The sequence below is a fragment of the Eurosta solidaginis genome, chromosome X (genome assembly GCF_040869045.1).
Source record: "Eurosta solidaginis isolate ZX-2024a chromosome X, ASM4086904v1, whole genome shotgun sequence".
Classification (NCBI taxonomy): domain Eukaryota; kingdom Metazoa; phylum Arthropoda; class Insecta; order Diptera; family Tephritidae; genus Eurosta; species Eurosta solidaginis.
Window position 1 is genome coordinate 141,621,071 of NC_090324.1, and position 23,521 is coordinate 141,644,591.

The window sequence follows — 23,521 nt, forward strand, 5'->3', positions numbered from 1 at the left end:
CAAACATAGAAAAGGTTCGTGTAGTTGGAAATTGCTTCTGCATTGCTTAAGAATTATAGGTTTATAATGCCTTGAAACTCGGCATGGAACATTCAAGTTTACCTCGTTCAAAAGAAATGGGCTTGAAATCGATCCATTTAAAAGTCTAGCCATAAATAGTACACCTAGCATTTCTCTACGACTTGCAAGGGTAGGAAGATTTATTAGTTTTAATCGATTAGTGTAAGGAGGAAGATTATACGGAGAGTCCCATTGAAGATTTCTCAAGGCGAAAAGTAAAAACTGTTTTTGAATTGATTCTACTCTATCCACATGAACTTGATAACGCGGTTTCCAAATTATCGATCCATTTCTAATATCGGCCTCACCAATGATGTAAAAAGGCTTTTTGTAACGTAAGGATCACTAAACTCCTTTGCCCATCTTTTCACAAATGCTAAAACTCCTCTCGCTTTATTGACTGTGGCATTAATATGAGGGTTGAAACTAAGTTTGCAATTCATTGTAACTCCCAAGTCGACAAAAACATCAACGCTTTCCAGAGTGTGGCCATTAATTGTGTAGGAATCTGGAACATATTCTATATACATATATCGTCAGAATTTGGTTTTCAATAATCATACTAAAAGTGAATGTGGAGATTCCCGCGAATGTTGGAATTGGGTTTGAAAACTTTTGAAATGCTTAATTAGAGGGCTCTGCGTGGTTTGTTTTAAATTTGTGTTCAAATTTACATACATATATTAGCAACAGAGATTACTGAGGTGCTGAAATACCATTTGAATTTAATAAAATGTTAAACAAGTAAATTATAGGCATGGTTACTTTACGGTTCCCCCAGCCAAAAAATATCTCATAACCAAGAAAAATGATATATCGAATTGAAGCAAAAAGTCACAAAAACTGCCCCGTAAAGAGAATCTCTAGTTCAAAATAAGTGCATTTCTACTGCATTCTGAACCACTAATATTTCGCCATCTATCTCTTTTACATGTTTTCAACTAGCGAATTTAATATGGCGATGTCCTAGGCGGTGGAAATTGTCCCCGCTGCTTTAACTTTTCACTAGTTCCTAATTACTCGTATATACAAATTTCTTTTTCTTAATAGTGTTGAGAAAGAGGCATACTCATATGTAGCCGCAGCTCGTTACAGTTGGTAGCGGTTTTTTTTTTGTAGATTTTATAACTGAAAATCTAGCTATTAACGAACTAATACTTATTTGGCACTCTAGGTCCAGTTCTGAACCAGAATTTTGTATCACTAGTTACTGTCTTCCCTTGAGGGTAATTAACTAATATCATATGAAGTTAGAATAGGCTCCTCTTGTTTTGGTATAGTTTTGCTTACATTCTTTGGTCATATATCCCCATATATTTCAACTCCGCGGTCAATTATCTATTTTAATTTTATTTATGAATCAATTTTGATTATAAATTCTTTTCAGTGCTATAATATTTTTGATAATTTTTGTTGTCAAATTGTTAGTGTAAATTTTTTTATCATATACAAGTGCCTGAGCTTCATACGGGAGTGCTTTTTCTTGGCACTTTCATAAGAAATTCAAGCATTTTCATTTGATTCGAAATTATATGTGAGGGCATATGGGAGTGCTATGAAAATTTTTTTTATATTCAAAGTGTGAATTTGAATCTGTGCCTATGATTCAGGGCAAAACAAAAACAAAAGTGCTACAAGTGTATAGGGGTGAGCAGATCTGATATATATAAACTCGAAGGTATTTTTATAAGCTACTTCGGAGTTGTAATCATGTTAAAATCCGTTAACAAGTTTTGAAAATATTTCAATCTTAAAAAACAATGGTTCGAACTTTTGACGTGAAATTACCCCTAAAGCTTTTATTTGCACAAAAAAAAAAAAACAAAAATACCGTTGGAATCACTGGTAAATTCTCTTGAAAGCCCAATTTTGCTATTTCCTTTATGACAAATGTATGTATTATGCGCTTGTTCCAACAAAATTTAAGTTAGCAGCTTTTCCTTTTTAAAAAGATTAAGGGCATCATTCTGTATTGCGAACGATAGCTCAAGCGAACGATTCGTCTCTTGACGATTTCGTCTAGCAATGGTATTCTCTATCATTTTCGTTCGGCCTTTACGTTTCCTACGCTATGCCAAAGTGTATATAGGTGAAAACATTTGTCAAATGAATTGTTGCCATATTATGTATTTTATTTAGAAACTTTTTAAAATCAGTTAAGTTCTTTAAAGTTTTGCATGTGTTTTCGCTCAATTAAATAAATCTGGAAACAAAATTGATTTGTTTATTCTGGGGTTGTTTGTATTTAAATAAAATAAGGAAAATGATTATAAAATATAATTTGTTTTCGGGAAATTGTGCTCCAACGCTGTTTGAGAGCAAAATGTATGCAGCTGCCGTATACATCATAACCGAATGGTATCGTGAAGCCCAGCTACGGGTAGAACGCAGCATGATAAGTTAAATGTATTGGACGTACCGGAGTCTGAGTAAGTGTATATTTACAAGTTGGTATGAATACCAACAGCACTTTACCACATATTTGATGCAAATTTTCGGGTGAGTAAGGAATTGTTTAGACATATATATAACGAAACGAAAATGCATATAAAAACCTCGGTTCTCCTCCTCTTCCGCTCCTTCTTTTTCTTCTCCTCTTCTTTTCCCCTCTTTTCCTATTCCTCCTCTTCCCACCCTTTCTTTTCTTCCCCTACACTTTCTCCTCTCCCTCTTCGTCGTCTTGCTAGTCCTTCTTCTCTTCTTCTGCTTCCACCTCTTCCCCTCGTTTCCTTTCTGCGCCATCTTACCCACATTCTGCCCCTCTTCCTACTCCTGCTCTTCGTCTTCCTACTTTTTTCCTCTTCCTTCCTATTTCTCATCTTTATTTCATTATCCTCTTCCATTTGTCTATTAAAACTTTTTGACGATGGACCATAATCCTGCTATTTCCTAATTTGAGAAAAAGGAAAGATTATTATTGTTGTAGGTGGTATGCACACTGGGCAAACTCTAGTAGTAACAGACACGGGTGTTATTTGTAAGCTTTATCTATTTTACAACATTTTAACTAAGCTTTGCAAGCTTGCGGGAATAGACTTCATTGCATCCGCTTGGGTGCTTAAAACTTCCGCAATTTTCTTCACCTCCTGAGATTGCATTTTTGCAGCTTCTGCTTGCTCTTTCGCATACTTCGCTACGCTTTCTTCGAACAATTTTTTGTTCCCCGTGCACGGTGTGTTGATGTTGTTATATTGTTAAGATCTGTGTTATGTGATGATATGTTCTGTGCAGAGGGTGATGTCGAATTGTAGGCGTGTCTGAACACGTGAGCGTGGAGAAATGTCTGCTGTTGCTGCGATTGTTGCAGTGACTGGTGCTGTTGTTGCTGCGCTTATTACTCTTGTTGTTATTGTTGCTGCTTCTTTCCTCTTGCGAGGAAGGTACTCCAAACACTTGTCCTGCCGGTGCAGCTGCCTTTGACATGAACATTATTCAGTCAATAGGTCTCTCTGTTTCCGTGAGTGGTGTGTGGCAAAACCGACTACCACCTGTACCATTACGGTTTCGCGCATTATCGGCAAGCTTGCGATTTGTCCTACTCTTGAGGTTAGCCCAGATCTACAACAAAAACGATTGCAGATAAGTTGCTAGTAGTAACAAATAAATTTGAATATCGCACTTACCTTCTTCCACTCAACCACGGTTCTTATTGGAGGGCCCAGAGCATTGATTTTGTTGGCTACCTCATTCCATTTTAAATCGCATTTCAATTTGTCTCCCCCGAATGGAGGAGCACCTCTTACCAGGTTCAAATTGGCTTCCAATTCGCTTACTAGCACTCCAAACTACACGCTGCTAGTTTTCTTGTTACTAAAAACAAAAACATGGATTAAAATTTGCTCTAAATAAGTTAGTTGTAATAAAATTACCTCTGCTGCTATATCCATTTTTAATTCAACGAACGGTAACTAATTTATTGTCGTTTGACTTTGACATTTTAATTCTTTATTTTTTTGACTTATCGTTATAGATAATGTTCACTTTTTACGTCTTTGTCACGTAAGAGGCAGCTATTTTTGTACTGAGTCGTTGTCGTTATACATAATACAAACGGACGAACGATTCATCTCTGAGGCGAAACGAACGTTCGCTTCGTAATAGAGAATGAGGCCCTAATTAATAAAGCATTTTTAATTAGTATGTTACGATTACTAAATGTCTTTGAATTACCTACAAATATATCTCTTAATAATATATATTTTGCTAGCCTTTATCCGCGGCCCCGCCCGCAAAGAGAAAATTAAACATATGGGCTATTCACGTTAGCTTGCTTATCAAGTTATCTGTTTAAACACAATTCGTCTGTCAAATATATTTTTTTTTTGTAATAGAGTAAAAAAATAACTAAATGAGCTGATGACCTGCTAGGGTCCCCAAATGATCGAAAGCCACGAAATGACCACGACCGTATCGCGGACGGATCCCGAAAACCATCCAGGAATTTACCCAGAAGGGTCTCCAAATGTTCGCGGAATAGTCCCCAAATGACCCTGACGGGATTACAAATAAGGTGAAGCTAATTATAAAAGCATGTTAATAAGGCACGATAAAATCATCCTGAAGTTTGTCAGGGACTTAGCACCGAACTGGTTTTGGTGTACACCATGATACATAAACGCACAAGCGCATGTTCATTTGTTTATTATGGTGACACCATACAATTCTCCTGATCTTTTTCAGGGAGATAACACTTTACTTATTTTTGTATTCATCATAATATATAGCTGCATCAGCGCAGTTGCATCTCTATATTATGATGGACACCATAATATATTAATTTAAGATGATATTCACATTTTTTTGGAACACTTACTAGATGTATGGCGGCGATGAGAACGATGAATACGGCAGTTCTTGTGCAAAATGGTCCTCTACAGCATTCCTTTTAAAGGCACTTTTATAACTTTTTTGTTTGTTTTTTTTTTTTTTTACAACTAAAACACAAACAATTTTTAATTTTAAGCCAAATTGCAAAAATTTCGCTCGAATTTTTGAAATTGTCAAATATTTTTACTTTTTTATTTCCCTTGTTTTGGGATATATGTAAGCAATACACTCATGTTGTTTCATTCGCACTCATCCTATTTATGGGAAATTTTTTTCACTCTGAAAAATATCCCAAAAACTTAAATTTTTTGACACCGAAATGTTTGATGGTGTTGGAATTTCAGGGGAAAGTGGTTAAAAGTGGGTAGTTATGGTTGGCAGGGAATATGAAAGCATTTGAATATAATTTTAGAAGCACTAAATAGCATAGGACAGGTAATAAGAGACTCCACTTCAAGACCAGTAGATAAAAAAATATGTGTACTAAATCTACACTTAAATAGCTATATATCTACCAGAACATCACTAAACAGCTCAATTTCACACTTCTTAACAGATACAGGAGCAGATATCTCCATTATTAAAAAGAACCCAAAAAATAGTAATATTAAAATAAATACAGAAAAAATTACAGATTTGAAGGGAATTGGTCATGGTATAACCAGCATATTAGGCACAGTTAAAGCGGATTTAAAGGGTGATGACCTCCTAATTTACCATAAATTCCATGTTGTAGAAGACGAATTCACAATCCCATGCGATGGAATAATAGGACTAGATTTTACAAAGAAATACAATTGCATTCTAGATTTTGGCAAAACAGAGGAAAAATTAATCCTAAGACCATATGATTTTCCCCAAACAATAACAATGCATCTAGCAAACTGACGTCAATTCAATTAGCATCCCTGCTAGATCTGAAGCCATTAGACAAGTTAAAGTGAACACCGATAGGCAAAATATACTCATACCCCATCAAAAATTGTCTGAAGGCATTTTCATAGCAAACTCAAATAAAGGTCAAACTTTCGTTAGAATTATCAACACAACAAATAAAAACACAACTATTCAAAATTACCAAATAATTCTGAAAATTTAGATGACTATACACTAATTGAAACAACCGTACACAATAAAAATAGCAATGATACAGGAAAATTAAACAGATTAACCAAAACCTTTCCAAATTTTTTTCAATTCTCAGGTAACGTCCTTATGAACAGAAATCCTAGACATATTTGCACTAGAAACAGCACCAATTTCCTCTAATAATTTTTACAAAAAAAAATTACACATGAAGGATGATACTCCTGTCTATATAAAAAAATATAGATTGCCTCAGACACAAAAAGGGGAGATAAGCAAACAGGTAAATAAGTTAATCGAAGATGACATAATAGAACCTTCCATATCAGAATACAACAGCCCAATCTTACTAGTCCCTAAAAAATTACTTCCAGGGCATACAGAAAAAAGGTGGAGATAGGTTGTTGACTACAGACAGGTAAATGAAAAGTTAGCAGCAGATAAATTCCCACTCCCAAGAATTGATGATATTCTAGATCAACTTGGAAAAGCAAAATATTTTTCATGTCTACACCTTATGTCAGGCTTTCATCAAATAGTATTACACACAGACTCTAGGGATATAACACCGTTCACAGCCGAAAACGGCACATATAGATTCAAAATACTACCCTATTGATTAAAGTAGCACCTAATTCATTCCAAAGAATGATGACGCTAGCATTCGCAGGCCTCGAGCCCTCACAAGCATTTCTCTATATGAATGATTTAGTCGTATTAGGTTGTTGGAAAGTAGGAAATATAACCTAAAACTACATCCAGCTAAATACCTATTTTTCAGCCAGCAAGTAACTTATTTAGGACATAAATGTACAAGCAAGGGAATATTACCCGACCCAAACAAATTTGAGAGAAGTCAAAACTACCCAACACCAAAAACAGCTGATGGTGTTAAAAGATTCGTAGCTTTCTGCAATTATTACAGAAGATTTGCATCGAATTTCGCAGAATACTCAAGAATATTAACTAGCCTTTGCAAAAAGGATGTTTCCTTCGATTGGAGAGAAGAATGTCAAAAAGCTTTTGTCTACTTAAAGGAAGCATTAAAAAATAAAAAATAAATGTAAGGCGCGATAACCTCCGAAGAGATCTAAGGCCGAGCTTCTCTTCCAATTTGCGTCGTGCTCCCCTTGATTTTCCCTACAAATTGGCCGGAGGGGACCTACATGTTTTATGCCGACTCCGAACGGCATCTGCAAGGTAGACGTGTTTTCACTGAGAGCTTTTCATGGCAGAAATACACCCGGAGCGCTTGCCAAACACTGCCGAGGGGCGACCCCGCTTAGAAAAATTTTCTTCTAATTGAAAAACCTTATTTCTAAAATTTTGATGTTGCTTTGCCCGGGGTGTGAACCCAGGGCATACGGTGTGGCAGGCGGAGCACGCTACCATCACACCACGGTGGCCGCCAAAGGAAGCATTAATCAGTCCAACATTTTTGCAATACCCAGACTTCACTAAAGAATTCTGCATAACGACAAACGCTGGTGGGTATGCTTTCGGAGCAGTTCTTATCCAAGAACACGATGGCAAACAGTTACCAATCGCTTACGCTTCTAGATCATTCACATAAGGTGAAAACAACAAGGCCACAATAGAAAAAGAATTTGCCACAATCCATTGGGCCATAACCTTCTTCAGACCATATGTTTATGGCAGAAAATTCTTAGTTAAGACCGACCACCACCCTTTAACATATCTTTTATCGATGAAGAGTCCTTCATCTAAATTAACACGAGTAAGACTCGATTTAGAGGAATATTACTTTGAAGTGGTGTATATTGCCGGAAAATAAAATCACATTGCAGATGCATTATCTAGCATAATTATTACAAACTTAAAATAAATGTTCGTGGAAGCAAGTAAAATACTAAAAATAACAACAAGATCAGCAGCTAAAAATACCAGCAGTAGTATTAAAAATAAAGAAAGACACAAAGAGAACCCAAAAATATACGAAGCGCTAAATAAATTTCAGGTAAAAAAACTAGTCGAGCTCGTTTTGGATCCTCCGAAATTATATTTCAGAAATGAAAAGAAAATTTGTAGCAATATAGATACAAGCAACCTAATTGTTGAGGATAAGATTGACTTAGGACAATTCTTTAACAGGCTTGAAAAAAAAGGCGGCAGTTTAGGACTTGTACAAATACAGTTGTCCTTAGGGGACAAATTGTTTAAAAGAAGTTATACTGCAGTATAGAACAGGCACCAAGGTTCTCAAAAATTTAACAAATGCACTAACCCCAGAAGTTATATATGTGACAAATCCCGGGAAAATTAAAGAAATTCTGCACTAATATCATGACGATCCTATATGTGGTGGCCACCCAGGAATAAATCGCATGACAGATAAAATCAAGCAGAAATATAGCTGGCTAAACAAGAAAAATTACGTAAGAAAATACGTAAAAAACTGCATCCTCTGTAAGAGAAATAAAACTAATAAGCATATAAAGGAACCAATGGCAATAACGGAGACACCTCCGAAGGCTTTTGATACCGTACAAATCGATACAGTCGGACCATTACCGAAATCGATAAATGGAAACGAATATGCAGTTACCATTATATGCGACCTAACCAAATACTTGGTAGCAATCCCAGTCCCAAGCAATCACGCAATAACAGTCGCTAAAGCCGTGTTCGAGCATTTCATTTTGATTTATAATTGCATGAAAACAATCATAACGGATATGGGAACAGAATACAAAGATAGTCTATTTGAAGAACTGTGCAAACTACTCAAAATTGAGCATAAAACCTCAACACCGTTTCATCATCAAACTTTAGGTACTGTAGAAAGCAGTCACAGAACATTCAATGAATATCTAGGCTCATACATATCCAGCGAAAAAGATTACTGAGACGAATACCTCAGGTATTTCGCGTATTGTTACAATACAACGCCATCAGCCATACATAAGTATTGTCCCTTTGAACTTATATTTGCAAAAAGTCCCCCGACTTACGAATTTCTAGGAGATAATAAAATCAGCCTATTATACAATCATGAAGCTTATGACAAAGAAGTGAAATACAGACTTCAGACAGCACAATAAAGAGCTGGGAAATTAGTCCAAGAGGGTAAAGAAAAACAAACATCTAATTATGATAAAAATAGCTACAGTAAGGAAATAAACACAGGAGATTTAGTGTTAGTTAAAGAAGAAGCGGGCCATAAATTAGATAGTAAAAATAAGTCATCCTATAGAGTAGGAAATATCGATAAGAACAACAATTTTACGTTAATACCACATACAATAGGAAATAGTAGCAAGACCAATAAAGATAAGGAAATAATGGCTCATAAGAATAAGCTTAAACCAATATAAAACCCTTAGTAAAAACAGATAACCTCACTATAAGCATTGCACTTTACTCATAATAATAAGTATGCACACAAGCACAAAAAAAAAAAACAAAAAACAGCATGATATGTTCAAAAAAAAAAAACACAAAGTCAGCATAATAGACACACATGTGAAACAAATGTAAACAAAAAAATTCAAAAACTACATAAACACACTCATTACTTTAATATCAAGTTACTATTATGTAATAAATTACAATAGAATATGAAAAAAAATTAAAACCTTAATTGGGTCATTAAATCGCTTGAATAGTTATATACAATTGTCTTCAATTATATATGTATCTTCCTCTCAGGCGGGTGGTGTAGCATTACCAGAGACAATATTAACATAAAGACATTGCAGGGACGAAAAATAGTGCGAAGCAAGCTTCACAAAATTCTAGTAGGTCACATTCACCACTTACCACAGCAGAATTTGTTAAACTACCACTGTCTGTATTTATTATTTAACAATTATTTGTACACTTTTTATTCAGCTAATGTGTTCAGAATTCACATTTTTACACTCCAAAACTACAATCGGTGTATTTTGTTTGCTTAAATTATGTTAAAAATCGTGTTAAAATTTGTGGTGTGGTGGAAGTGACCTACTAGAATTTTGTGAAGCTCCGCTGCTTTCCACTGAAGTTCGCGTATGCAACATCTTTATCTTCAAAAATTTTTGGCATTACTCTGAATGCATTTCTTTCAATGCAGTTTTGATGGTACACTATACATATACACATATCGACCACACAAATATTTAAGTTAAACTGACCCACATAATTATTTGAACTCAGTGGGAGTTCAACATCATATGTGCATGCCGACACACACGCAGTAGCGGGTTTGAGATTTGATTGACTAGATTTTTTTCCAAAATTTCTTCGGAACAAAATTTTTTTCTCGAAGTCCCAGAAACCCACTATTTATATGCAGTATTTGTATAAATATAATGATGGATATTTGATCTTTACTTTTCATAATGCAGTTTTTGTATGCATGCTTTAATCGAGTATCAATTTTCAAATAATATTAGTGCTCAACAGTAAGAATGCTCATGCAAATCATTCCAATGCTCAGAAATATTTGCGCTGTTGATAACATACTGAATCAAACCTTACTTTATTGAATAAAGTTTATTCAGAATCTTCACTCACACTCTACACATTTTTCACCATTTTCTACTGGCCATTTGTCATCTCTGTAGAAACTGCAATGCACATATTCAATAACAGTAGAATCGCGAGAAAATTAATCTCCAGTGGTCGGACTTCTACCACTAAAGTGGTAGATCTACCACTATTTTTCTTTTATTTGAAGTTCTATCACTTCTACCACGCAAGCTCGAAAAAAGGTGGTAGTTTTTTATAGAAGTTTTTTGAAGAAACCTTTGTTTTCCACAATTTTTTGAGAAGAGAAACAATATTATTTGTAGAAGAATAGTTTTATACAACTCAAAATAACACCTAGCGATGCTTTGATTACCATTGATTGAAAAGATAATAAGAAGCGACGAGCTATCAAGGGCGTCAAAGAATATTTTTGCAAGCTGCCAAAACTTCAAGAACAGGTATGCGATGATACAAATGTAGAAAACGGAAGTACTGATCCACTCTTAACTCATATTGATCACGACGCTATTACATTGTTGGTTGATAATAATAAGAAAACGTTGCATTCAACATCTATGTATACTGAATCGGGTTCGAATGTACCTATATCACTTTCATAAAATTCTATTGTTGAAAAATACGACATAGGTAATTTTGTGGAAAAAAACCTTTATTACATGATTATAAGAAGTACAACTTACTAAAATATCCTTGGGTACCACCGAAGGACTATATCTTCCCTTTTTCGAGTCATAGTAAAAAAGGAAAATAGAAAAGCGATACTTTTAACTGAATATGAGTGGCATGTTTATTCTGAACAAAAAAAATGATGTTTTTTTAAATATTGTTTCTTATTTGCAAGTGATACTGGTGACCCGAAATCGAATGTTCCTCTCAATGCACGTGTCAAAGTGTTGGCTAATCCCCCACCATCTTCCTGCAGGGGAGAACTCCGACCCCGTCCATATTCACCTACTCCGTCCGTCGCCCACAGCTGCTGCTATGACTGTTGGCCGCCCGCCCTCCTACCGCCGTTAAGCCTCCGTGCTGATCCCACCACAGCTTCCATACCGCCGTCCCAATACGTCTGTTAACCTACCACCGTCCGGCCGATCCCCCTCTGCTACGACGACCGTTAATCGCCGCTCTCCGTCACCATCTTGGGACGGAAAGCTGCTGCCCTCCTACCCTACAAGCCATGTGTGTGTGTGCATTCGTCATAAGCACATAAATACTGCGTTCTTATTAAGTGGGGGTTTGTGGGACTTCTACTCGACCCTGGATTGACTGAGTGCTATCTCAGACTTCCACAAAACCCACCTCATAAATGGCACCCGAGCAGGGCCCCTCCTCCGCAGATGACCGTGGAAACCAAACACAACAACTACCAACACTGCCGGGGCGGGTAATACGAACACACCACCAGAAACAACAAACACACAGGTTCCCGAAGGTACGATGCTGAATACCGACTCATTCAATTGGATCTATTTACTGGAAAGGGAGAGGCTGATAGAGGATTGCGAGAAGCATAGGATTCACGTGGAGGGCCAAACCGTAGCCGACCTTCGCCGCGCACTGAGCACGTAAGTGCAAACCAAACGCACGAGGAAATCAAGCGAAGACCTACTGAAGGAGTTGGAGGAGGATGTAAAAGAGGACGAAGGGAAACCAGTTAAACTACCAACACCGACACTAAACATCACCCCATCACAACCGACCAAGTCAATCTCCACCACCCAGGTACAAAATCCCCACTCGCATGCGCATGAGAGAGAACGCGCACCACCGAAACGAGAGGAAATGAGCGCCGGTGAGCTAATGAATATCGTCCGCCACTGGGAACGCATTTTTCGGGAGAGGAGTCGCTGCACGAATTTCTGGAAAGAATAGAGGAGCTCACCGAATGTTACCGCATCCCCGTCGACCGGCTCCTCCTAACATTGCCGGAACTGCTACGTGGCAAAGCACTCCAATGGTACCACAATTGTAAGCAACAAATCAACCACTGGAGCGATTTTCGATCGGAAGTGCAGAATTTTTTCTTTCCAAAGCGGCATCTTCGGCATCTGGAGGAGGCCATCCGACAACGTAAGCAACACGGTCGTGAAAAGGCCAAAGACTACATCCTCGCGTTTGAAACGCTGATCCGCCAGCACCCGTCATTGTGCAAGGGAAACCACCTCGAAAAGATTTACGATGTATTGCGCATTGAATAACGTCTCTTCGTCAAGCGCAGCGAGTTTAGGACGATCGATGAGCTCCTGGAAATAACGGAGGAATATGAGCTGCTAAAAGCGAGGAAGCGAAACAGGGCAAAGTGGTGTTCCACAGCCTGTATCATCTTCAAACGGAGTACGATAGCAAGGAGTGCTGCTGGCGCTGCAAGGAACGCGGACACCGCCGCTTCCAATGCAGGGGCAGCTGGAGATTGTTCTGCTCCAGGTGTGGACAAGACAACATCCTCTCCAGGGACTGCCTATGCCCTTCGACCAACCAATCCACCGACAACAACACATCCAGGATACCGTCAAATTATGTGAGAGGAAGCCGCCAAGCATTATTTGCTCGACCACAGAAGCCAATGGAACCACCAGCCTGCGAGCCCGCTGCCGAAATGCAAGTAGATGACCGTTTCTACATACCAATAACCATCGAGGGTATGAGCATACGCCCGCTAGTCAACACCGGCGCCAGCCTATCATACGTCGCTGAGTCAATACGAAATCACCTGGAGAGGACAACATCAAACCACGTCTTAACAGGCGGAGCGGCCAATTGACAGACCAGATGTGCGTCTATAGTTCGTATTCTTACCCAGCAAGGATTACGTACCAAGGACGAATGACCAACACAATGATGTCCGTCATCCCGAACCTGGCAGAAGGGATGATCTTAGGAATGAACTTTCTACGGGAAAGGGGAATCACCCTCACGCTAGATGGCCAGCCGTTAGAAGTCACCTTGATCAGGAGATCAGCCGAGCTATACACACTAAATGTAATGACCAGCCGGGAACACGTGAACAATGGCCAAAATTCGGAGCAGAAAACTTTTTCAGCGCACTACCAGAAGCGATTGAGCAAAACCGCTGGCCCAATTACCGCAGCTGAACATTCGACCATCCTTAAGCCTAACCGACCGCTGAAGCAACGGTAGAACCCCCTTTACCCGGCTATGTAAAAATGCAACTTCGATAAAAAGTACCGAAAAAAAATGCCGAACGCGATATGCAATGCGCTCTCCCGCTGCCCGTTACAAAACACCAAACCGGACAGATTTTACACAATAAAAAGCGGCTGAGAAGAGTCCGGCGAGATTATTGGCAACCATGCAATATCCGCGGCCATGGGAAATAGTAACCGCCGACGTCGTGCGACCACTACCGCGTTCCAAGCAAAGAAGCACTTACCTCCTCGCCATGATCTACAAATTCTACAAGTGGGTGGAGTTAATCCCGGTGCGCCAAGCAACAACCGCAAGCGTGCTCAAACGCTAAAAGAAAGGGGTCATATACCGACTTGGTTGTCCGAAAACCTTCCTCACGGACAATGGGAAGCAGTTCGGCGGAAAAGCGTTAGCACCGTTCCTGAGCGACCACTGCACATGGGATCAGGAGATTCCACAAATCGCATTTGCAGTAAATGTGGTCAGCAAAGAGTGTACAAAAGCATCTTCAGCAAACATAAACTTCGGCGAAATGAAGCGACGTGAGGGCGGGTGCACACGAAGGGAGCAGTACCAGAGGCCAGCCAACCGAAGCAAAATTCAAAAGAGTATCAAATTTTTTCGGGCCATATTTTACCAAATACCTGATGTCCATGATGAAATCACAACCCGAGGAAGATGGGAACAACGAAGAAGAAGTTTGATCCCCAGTTATATATTAAATTATCACCCCTATTATGAATTTTCATACGATAGACGATAAACGCTTCCTAGCGTATCGTAAAAAATCAGCTTTCATATTGCGATTTCCACACGCCCGATAGATGTACTATTGTGAATGACAGCAGAGTTTTGTTTACACATTTTTGTGAATCTATACGAAACAGATAGCAAAACAAAACGTAAATACTAACAATTCATTTGTCTTGTACGTAAAAGTGGTAAAAGTTTTTAAAAGCTGTTATAATAAAATGTTTTATGCAACCTCTGTTACCTTTTATATAAACTCAAATGAACAAATTGACGAAACTTGCATAGATTCCACGGAAAGAAGAAAATTGAGAGATCCTTCCAATCTTCTTGAAATGAACTCTACACTGTAAGTACTTGACATACTAAAAGTAAAAAAAGTTTAATAAACAAAATTGATGTCAGAGTATGTCTTAACAGAAATAGAAGGCAGTTTGCGCGCCCGTAAAAATAGGCCATCCATCCCAAATATTTTGATGGTTTGTGCCAGTTTAAGGCTTCTTGCCCGGGGTGTTGCAACAGAGTGTTGGGAATGAGGCTGTAGTTGGATTATTTTGGATTATGTAATAATTGTATATTTACTTTTATTTAAAGAGTTCCCATCGTATCGTGGAAAAATTTATCAGCGATAGCTAGCGTAGAAAATTGAACAGCGTATCCAATAGTTAGCGCATGGCAATACCACGATAAACGATAATGCTAACGATCGAGTTTCACACGCTGGAATTTATTTCATAATACGGTAGAACAGATTGCAAGCGTTTATCGTGTATCGTACGAGTTCATTATAGGGGTGTAAATTATTAAGATACTCTGTTAGGTTGAAATTGTAATTATTTTTGCTTTATAAAAATTTATTAAACCGGAAATGTAAACATTAACTTTGTTAGATATAAGTGGAATGACTCTGTATATTTAACAAAAAAAAAACACTTACTAAAAAAACGACGCACGCATATACACCGGCAAAGCTGGCATAACGACATACCACAATATAACCACTAGACAGTGCGCTAGTCTTTTTTCCCTCACAGCAGCTTTCCGTCAACCGAAGTGGGAGAGGGACTGTAACGTAGCGTTACAACAGTATGACCACCACTGTAACCCTATTTCGCCTACGCCTGAGTGTATACATATATAGTATTATAACAGGTAGCCAACCAATACCAATGCATTCGAGTGGCATTTGGCTACAACAATAATATATATATAGAGCACGGCGACCCACAGTAAATGGCAATTCACTGAAGTGCCCAATTAGCGGTTTATTTCTTACTCACATCATAACAGAAGCAGTATAAAAGGAATTAATTTGCTGTTGGCACTTCTTTCCTCGCAGGTTAGTCAGAGGAAATGGTTTCTTTATTATAAGCAGCTAAATCACTCCTCCTGACTAGCAGAGTGGAAGGGATGCTGCCTTAGCACGGGTACCCTGTGCTTTCGGGTAGAACGGGCGTGCCTTTATGGTTTTCTCGCCCGTGTCCAAGCTAACTGATAGGGGCTCAACGCCTTATGGCTACCCCACCCCTTCCCCTAAGCCAAGGCTTCAGCTGCGTAGCGTGGTGCCTTTGGGTCCAGATTTTCCTCGCAGCCTACGAACCGGCAAGTGCAGAGCTCGTGCACCGCTCCCGCACTTTACTTTAGTGTGCGCACGCGGGATTGGCGATGTCCAGCGAACGAGACAATCCCACTTCCCCTCAGTCCTGGCTCTGGCAGTAGAGCGATTCGTCGGCTAAAGGGGCTACCTGTGCCGTCAAGGTGCACTTCCCCTCAGCCCACGGCTCGGCCTATGAAGTTCCGGCGGGTACAACTCCGCGTCAAACGATTCGTCGGCTAAAGAGGCTACCGCTGTGTCATCAAGGTGCACTTCCCATCAGTCCACGGATCGGCCTAAGAAGTTCCGGCGGGTACAACTCCGGGGCCAGCCCTGCCTTCGCGCAGGCAGTGGTGTCCAGCTAGCGAGTCAGCACTAACTAACCAGCGAGTGAGCCAACCTTACCACCGGAGTGGAAAGGGGCGTCAGGTTTCGTAGAGCGGCTTAAGCGAGCTTTCATTACTTCCGTCCATTAATGATTTGCAATGAAGTTATTAAGAAAGGAGTGATGTGGCAACATCAAACAAATATATTCGCTGGCAATCATCGTCACGCTGACAAGTAATTTTTCCATTCTTTTTAATCTTAGACCCTTACCTTCGTTTTGTATAACTTTATTCAATAAAAATTTCGCTGAGCAATTAAAATGTGATATCTTACAACTCCCAAGAGAATGCTTTATTGTCTGATTCGATGACTGAAGCGACCGCATTACTCCGAAGAGAATACTTTATTACCAACTCCAGCGAAGAAGCGACTGCATAACTTTATTAAGCGTGCTTTATTGTCAACTTCCGCAAAGGTGAATTCATCGTATAAGGAACCCGCCTCGATCCAAAATACGACCTGAAACCACATCCACCGCGATTCTCCCACCAGGAGGCCGAATCCATGGACATAAGGTGAAACTCGAATACAAATCATCATGCGATGCAATGTATCAGGACACATCTGGCTTTTCTTGCTCCCCGCGGTACAGTTTTTAAAGACCATTTTTAGGCCGTGGGCGCTGATGGATTGCCTGCGGAGCTATTCAAGTACGGCAGCGAGGAGTTGGCAAGGCGCATGCAGCAGCTTCTTCGCAAAATATGGGCGGACGAGTGCATGCCCGATGATTGGAATCTAAGTGTTCTTTGCACAGTCCACAAGAAGGGGGATACTGCAAAATGCACCAACTATCATGGAATCAGCCTTCTTAATATCGCATATGAAGCGCACCGTGAACCGGCTTATTGGACCTTATCAGTGCGGCTTCAGACCTGGTAAATCTACCATCGATCAGATTTTCACAATGCGCCTAATCTTGGAAAAAAACCGTGAAAAGAGAATCGACACACATCACCTCTTCGTCGACTTTAAAGCCGCCTTCGACAGCATGAAAAGGAGCTGCCTATATGCCGTTATGTCTGAATTAGGTTTCCCCGCAAAACTTATACGGCTGTGCAAAATGACGTTGAGCAACACCATCAGCTCAGTCAGAATTGGGAAGGACCTCTCCGAGCCGTTCGAAAATAAACGAGGTTTCAGACAGGGTGACCCCCTATCACTCTATTTCTCTAATTTGATGCTGGAGAAAATTATACTAACTGCAGAACTTAACCGCACTGGAACAATATTCTATAAAAGTGTGCAATTACCGACATATGCTGATGACATTGATATCATCGGCCTAAACACCCGCGTTGTTAGTTCGGCTTACTCCAAACTGGAAAAAGGAGCGGTAAAGATGGGTTTGATGGTGAATGAGGACAAAACGAAGTACCTGCTGTCATCGAGCAAAGAGTCAGGCAACCACGCTACTGTTGGCAGCCATAATTTCGAAATAGTAAAAGACTTCGATTATTTGGAAACCAGCATCAACACTCTCAACAACATCAACACTGAAATCCAGCAAAGAATCAATCTTGCCAATAAATGCTACTTTGGACTAGGTAGGCAATTGAAAAGTAAAGTCCTCTCTCGGCGAACGAAAATCATACTCTACAAGTCACTTATCGTACCAGTCGTGCTATATGGGGCAGAAGCATGGATAGTATTGACAACAGCAGATGAAGCGGCTTTGGGAGTGTTCGAGATAAAAGTTCTTAGAAAGATTTATGGACCTCTACACGTTGGCGATGGCGAGTACCGAAGAAGATTTAATGATGAGTTGTACAAGCTATATGCAGGCATCAACCTAGTCCAGCGAATTAAAACGCAGCCGCTGCGCTGGTTAGGCCATGTTATGCGAATGAAAGATGATGCTCCGGCCAGGAAAGTGTTTCTATCGGAACCCGCCTATGGAAGCAGAGGTAGAGGGCGGCCCCCACTCCGTTGAAAGGAACAGGTGGAAAAAGATTTAAACTCCCTTGGTGTGACCAATTGGCGCCGGCTGGCATGCCTTGTTGGACGGTCATAACCGTTTAGACGGTTAAGCGCCAATTATGTAAGTAAGTATGTATGTTTAGGGTCCCGCAGATGGTAAACGGCGTCCATACTGCTCCCTTTCAAGTAGTCTCCACTCATGGATTGGTTAGACATGGTATTATGATCGCCTTTTACTATCGGTATACCTTCCGTGGGCATATTCTTGACCCCTAACACACAGGGGGTACAGTAGTATGAATGTTGGAGATTCGAGTTCAATACTCAGCTCCCGACAAGATAGCTGATGAAGAAGTGAAATTCAGAAACAGGTCCTCTAGTAAACATCGCCGTTTGTAAATTTTGCAATTTTCCTTTAATATCAAAAACAAAAAAAATTGTATAAGGCAATATGAGCATGTCTCGCTAATTAAATACAGATTAAAAAAATATATATATATTGCCTTGATCCAAGGCTTTTGATTAAGCTGTTCACAAACTTTTAATATCGAAGTCGAACAAAAAGCAATCAATTTTAACGAGATTTGGTAATAGTTTGTTTCTATGAACGTTACTGTTTTAAGCTTATGAGGTGGGTTTTGTCGAAGGCTGAGGTAGCACTCAATCAATCCGGTATCGAGTAGAGGTCCCACAAACCCCCACTTAATAAGAACACAGTATTTATGTGTACATGACGAATGCACACACACACACGGCTTGTAGGGTAGAGAGGGCCGCAGCTTTCCGTTCCAAGATGGTGAGGGAGAGCGGCGGTTAACGGTCGTGGTAGCAGAGGGGGGATAGGCCGGACGGTTGTACGGTAGTAGGTTAACGGACGGATTGGTACGGCGGTATGGAAGCAGCGCTGGGATCAGCACGGCGGCTGAACGGCGATAGGAGGGCATAGCAGCAGTGGTGGACGACAGAAGGAGCAGGTGAAGATTGACGGGGTCGGACGTTCTCCCCGGTAAGAAGATGGTGGGGGATTAGCCAACAGCAGCAGCGGCGAATCGGCACAGCAACAGCCGAACGGTGGTAGCGACGGCGGGTACGGCGACGGCAACAATCGGGCGACGGAGCGTGTCCAGTGGCGTAGCCAGCGAGAAGTATCAGTTCGAATGTTGGGCTTTATTGCCTTGCCGGGAGGCCTCTTACGGGAGTATGCTGTCGGTTATGGCGGCTTCCTGTAGGCGGACGCTATCTCAGTGGCGGCGGCGAAGGTGACTTGCGAGGAATCAATAATAGTTAGCGCCGGCTCGCTAGCTGGACACCATGCCTGTACGACGGCAGGGCTGGGCGCGCAGTTGTACCAGCCGGAACTCCGTAGGCCGATCCGTGGGCTGAGGGGAAGTGCTCCCTGGCGGCACAGCGGTAACTCCTTTAGCTGGTGGATCGGTCTAAGGGAGGAGCCGGGGAGGAGGGAAAAGGGTCGGATGGCCATAAAAAGGCGAGCCCCCCCTCCCATCGCTTAGCGTGGGCACGGACGTGAAAACCTTATAGGCGCGATCCGTTTACCCGCAAGCGTAGGGTGTCCCGTTGGGTCAAGAATATGCCCACGACAGGTATACCGATAGTAAAAGGCGATCATAATACCATGGCTAACCAATCCATGAGTAGCGACTACTCGAAAGGGAGCAGTATGAACGCTGTTTACTATCTGCGGGACCCTAAACATGGTCTTTAAAAACTGTACCTCGGGGAGCAGGATGGTTTGTATTCGTGTCTCACCTCATTTCCATGGGTTCGGCCCCCTGGTGGGAGTATCGTGGTGGTTGTGGTTTCAGGTCGTATTTTGGATCGAGGCGGGTTCCTTATACGATAAATTCACCTTTGTCCAAGTTGACAATAAAGCATGCTTAATGAAGTTATGCAGTCGCTTCTTCGCTGGAGTTGGTAATAAAGTATTCTCTTCGGAGTAATGCGGTCGCTTCTGTCATCGAATAAGGTTAGGATAGGTTGAACTGGCCGGTCCATGAGGACTTCGCATAGACTGAATAAGTCCGTAGTGTTACCAGAAGTTTGTTTTAACGACCAAATTGAAAAACCATATCAAAAACCAGGACCTATGTTTTAAAATAACTCCGTCCTCTTGGCAAATACTAGAAGCTTCCCAGGATTTAAGCCACTTGCTGCTTCTAGATCTGACAGCTGTGTCACTCCTAATAGCTAGAGTCTGAGTCTGGCAAGCGCAGGGCACGAGCACAGAATGTGCTCGATCGTTTCCTCCTCCAGCCCGCACTTCCTACACCTGCTATCACTAACCTAGCCTAATTTAAAGGCATGTGACGCCAGAAGGCAGTGTCCAGTGTCTCGCCTTCGCTTAATTTCGCCTAGTCTAATTGGGACAACTACGGAGCAAACTTCAAGGGATGCGCTCTTTATAGCTAGTTCATTCGCTTTTTCATTCCCATCTATTCCCATATGACCCAATATAGATGTATGCTTCTCCCTGTCCCGATTCTCTCCAGGGACTGCTTACACTCTAACACGCATTTAGATGCTGTGCTATGCGAGATTATTGCCTTAATTGCTGCTTGACTGTCAATATAAAAGTTAACACGATTGCAGCTTAGGCTATTTTCTTCTAGGGTTTCTACCGCTTTGGTTACGGCTATTTCCGCTTGGAAAACGATACAGTAATCCGGCAGCCTGTAGGATCTGTTTATTTCCGGATCAGCACAGTATACCGCAGACCCTACTCCTTCCAATACTTTGGAACCATATGCATACACATGTATCGCCTCGTCCGCCATTTGAGCACCCTTGCGCCAACCGTCCACCTCTATTGTTGCCTTAAGATCGCCCTCGAATCGCAGATAGGGAATGAGGTAGTCTGTTCGTCTTGTGATTAATGACGCTATACTACTATGGCCATATGGTCGGCGCTCAAGTTGCCCCGAGGCACTGAGCCTGGTTGCAGTTGTTAATGCTATGTTCTTTGCTACCAGGTCTACAGGTGGAATGTACAGAATGGCATACAGTGCAGCTGTGGGGGTTGTTTTCAGGGCTGCCATAATGCTAAGCATCGATAATCTGCATACCCCCTCTAATTTTTGTGAGGTATGTTGTTTTTTGCCTGGCTTTCCACTAAACAAGAACTCCGTAGTATAGAATAGGGCTTACAATCGCAAAACCTAATAGGAAAGAGAGGGCGATAGGCCCCACGTATACCCCAACATTCTTTTACATGCATAAAGTGCCGTTGAGGCCTTCTTGACCCTCTCCTCCACGTTGAGCTTCCATGACAGCTTACTGTTTAGGATGATTCCTAGATATTTTGTGCAAGGTTTCTCCTGTAAGGTCACCGCTCCTAACTTAGGCCTGGTCCAATCTGGGACCTTGTACCTCTTTGTAAACAATACCATATCCGTCTTCTCCGCATTGACTTTCAACCCGACATTAGATGCCCAGGTATGAATATCGCGAAGCGCCCGATCCATCAAAGAACTAATAGTTGGAAGGCACTTTCCACTTATGACAATTGCAACGTCATCTGCGTAAGCCGTAAGTTTTACGGGTCCCTCATCGAATTGCCTGAGCAGTTGGTTGATGACCAGCGTCCACAGCAGAGGTGATAGCACCCCTCCCTGCGGCGTGCCCCTGTCCACTGATTTCGTGGCCTCGTACAATCCCCATTTTGATGTAATCTTTCTGCAATTTAACATGCAGCCGATCCATCTGATTAAGGCAGGATGTACTTTAATGTAATTAAGACCACCCATAATCGCCCATTTTGCAACATTATTGAAAGCCCCGGCAATGTCCACGAAGACTCCTAGAGCATACTCCTTATATTCCAGGGATTTGTCTATGCTTAATACCACCCTATGCAATGCGGTGTCTACCGACTTGCCTTTGGTGTACGCATGCTGTGTTGTGGAGAGCAGCTTTTCATCCACGTTGGACTTTATGTACACATCTATCAGCCTCTCAAAGGTTTTGAGCAGAAATGATGTTAAGCTAATGGGTATATAGTCTTTGGAATACATGTGACCGATCTTTTCCGCCTTTGGTAGAAAAGCTACACGAGCAGTTCTCCAAGAGTGCGGTACATGATTCAGTCGTATGCACCATCGAATATTATTTTAAGCAATTCCACGACCGCCCTACTTGAGACTTGTAGCATGGCCGGGAATATACCATCTGGGCCCGGCGATTTAAACTTAGAAAACGTCTTCACTGCCCACTCGATCTTGGTATCGGTCACCAAGCCCGGCACTACTAGCTCCGTGATCGAAGTGTGAGTGATGTCTGCTGGCTCCTCTAAACCGTCTCCCGATGGGAAATGTGTATCGAGAAGCACCTCAAGGGATTCCTCACTATTACGTGACCATTCTCCGTTCTCTTTCTTTATTAATCCCTGGACTATTTTTCCCTTTGCTAGGACTTTTTTCAACCGTGCTGTTTCGCTGGAGCACTCTATGTCCGTACAGAAACTTTTCCATGAGTTTCTCTTCACCCTGGTAATTTTACGCTTGTAGATCCTCAGTAGATCTCTGTACTCGTCCCGACACGCTTCGCTTTTCGCGATCTTTGCGAGCTTAAATACTTCTTTTACCTGTCTTCTTAGAAGACTCAGCTCATTGCTCCACCATGGCGGCTTTGCTTTTCCTCTGAATCTTCTTAGAGGGAAAGCTTTGTTATACGCAGTCATAAGCGTCCTTGTTAGGAATTTATTAGACTCCTCCAGTTCTTCCACATTGGCAACCTCTTTGGGTTGTCCCAGTTTCGTTTCTACCTGTTTCTGAAATTTAGTCAAGTTTGTTGACATAGGGTTTCTAAAGGTTCCTCCCTTCTCTACCCTATATAGGGGGATGCTGAAGCTGATATATGCACGGTCGGAGGAAGATGGCCTATCAAGAACCATCCAATCATACCTTGATATATCACGTTCGGAGCTCAGTGTAATATCCAAAACATTGCTGGACCAATGTATGCAGGGACATTTTCCTTGTTGACTATCTGCAAATTGGTTTGCAGGATGAAACAAAATAGAGGTTCGCCTCTCTCTTTCGTATCTGCTCTTCCCCACGCATTGTGGTGCGCATTTGCATCCGCGCCTATGACCAACCGCCCCTTGCGCCCTTCGTCCTGTACTAGCCTCTTGCACTCCATCGGTGGAACATCCGAAGCATGGGCCATGTATCAGGATGTCAGGATAAGTGCCTGCTTATTCCTTTGCTCAACGGCCACCACTACGAGTTCCTCGGTAGTGTAATTAGG

The 23,521-nt window shown here is 41.3% G+C and overlaps 1 protein-coding gene across 10 annotated transcripts in view; it reads right to left on the reverse strand.

Moving 5' to 3' along the window:
* PIP4K (phosphatidylinositol 5-phosphate 4-kinase) overlaps positions 1 to 23,521 on the reverse strand; it is a 1,849,876-nt gene that overhangs the window by 192,219 nt on the left and 1,634,136 nt on the right. The window lies entirely within an intron of this gene.